Consider the following 1,777-nt stretch of genomic DNA (forward strand, 5'->3'; position numbering starts at 1 on the left):
GAGAAATAATCACCGATGCCTGTTAACGTCCCTTTTGTGAATCTCCATGCAGTAAACATTGCCTCTGTAGTTCCCCTGCAGTGTTTTTGTGACAGAGGTAAGATATGGTTGGTGGCCAGATTGGCAAATAGTATGTTCTTCATCCCTAGTTCACAAAGTGTCCTTGGAATAACAGTTTGACATCATTGCTGACATTTTAATTCAAACCTCATTTTGTTATTTTGCCTTGGCATGTTACATCAACTCAGAGCAGGTTTGTTTTACATTCCAGGTTTGTCACTGGAATATTAAAGTTATTTTACAAAAACAGGAAGAAAAGAAGAATATAAATAATATAATTTGCAGTTCGATGGGTAGCAAGAGTGGAGAGCGGACCCCTGAGTAGCCCCACCGCCGCCGCTGGCCTAGTTACCATCACACCCGGGAGGAGCCGCAGCTGCTGCAGCCGGCCCCAGCCACCGCCACTGCAACCATGAGCAGGAAGGCCGAGACCCAGCAATCACCCACCCCCCTGCCCCCCACCCTCAACGCTGCCCACACCCAGCCCGGCACCACGGGCAGTGGTGCAGGGAGCAGCGCCCCCTGGGCCCCGGGAGGCCTCACATCAGCAACGAAGGTTTTGGAAATAGTAAGATTGTTCAATGTAAGAAACGGATATGGTTTCATTAACAGGAATGACACCAAGGAAGATGTATTTGTACACCAGACTGCCATAAAGAAGAATAACCCCAGGAAGTACCTTCGCAGCGTAGGAGATGGAGAGACTGGAGTTGGACGCTGTTGGAGGAGAAAAGGGTGCGAGGCAGCGGACGTTCCAGGCCCTGGCGGAGGCCCAGTGCAAGGCAGTGAGTATGCAGCGGACCGTAACTATTGCAGACGCTCCACGCCGCAGGGCTCCTCCACGCAACTACCGGCAGAATCGCCAGAGCAGGGAGAGTGGGGAAAAGAATGAGGGATCGGAGAGCGCTCCCGAAGGCCAGGCCCGGCAGCGGCGGCCCATCGCAGGCGACGGTTCCCGCCTGTCTACATGCAGAGACCCCACGGGCCTCGCCCACAGTACTCCAACCCTCCTGTGCAGGGAGAAGTGATGGAGGGTGCTGACAACCAGGGTGCAGGAGACAAGGGAGACCAGCGAGACAGAATATGTATCGGGGCTATAGACCATGGTTCCGCAGGGGCCCTCACCAAAGACAGCCTAGAGAGGACGGCAGTGAAGAAGATAAGGAAAATCAGGGAGATGACACCCAAGGTCAGCAGCCATCCCCACGTTGGTACCGCAGCAACTTCAACTACCGACACAGACGCCCAGAAAACCTAAACCACGAGATGGCAAAGAGACAAAGGCAGCCCATCTACCAGTTGAGAATTCGTCAGCTCCAGAGGCTGACAAGGCGGGGCTGAGTAAATGCTGGCTTACCATCTCTACCATCATCATGTTTAGTTATCCAACAAGAAGAAATGAAGGTGAAATTCCAGCAATAAGAAATGAACAAAAGACTGGAGCTGAAGACCTTAAGTGCTTGCTTTTTGCCCGTTGACCAGATAACTAGAACTATCTGCATTATCTATGTGGCATGGTTTTTTTTATTTTTTATTTTTATTTTTACCTAAAGACGTCTCTTTAGAAACGTGTTTTTTAGAAAAAGAAAAAACAAAAAAAAGCCTGGTTTTTCTCAAGACACCTTTAAAGGTTTTTAAATTGTTTCATATCCTGTCAAGTTGAGATTTTTAAGAACCTCATTTTAAATTTGTAATAAAAGTTTGCAAGCAAACCTGT

General features: G+C 49.1%; 1 pseudogene; it reads left to right on the top strand.

Moving 5' to 3' along the window:
* The first annotated feature begins 472 nt into the window (after positions 1-472).
* Positions 473-1,538, top strand: LOC118641985 (annotated as a pseudogene).
* The last annotated feature ends 239 nt before the right edge of the window (positions 1,539-1,777 follow it).

The sequence above is a fragment of the Molossus molossus genome, unplaced genomic scaffold (assembly GCF_014108415.1).
Source record: "Molossus molossus isolate mMolMol1 unplaced genomic scaffold, mMolMol1.p scaffold_m16_p_3, whole genome shotgun sequence".
Classification (NCBI taxonomy): domain Eukaryota; kingdom Metazoa; phylum Chordata; class Mammalia; order Chiroptera; family Molossidae; genus Molossus; species Molossus molossus.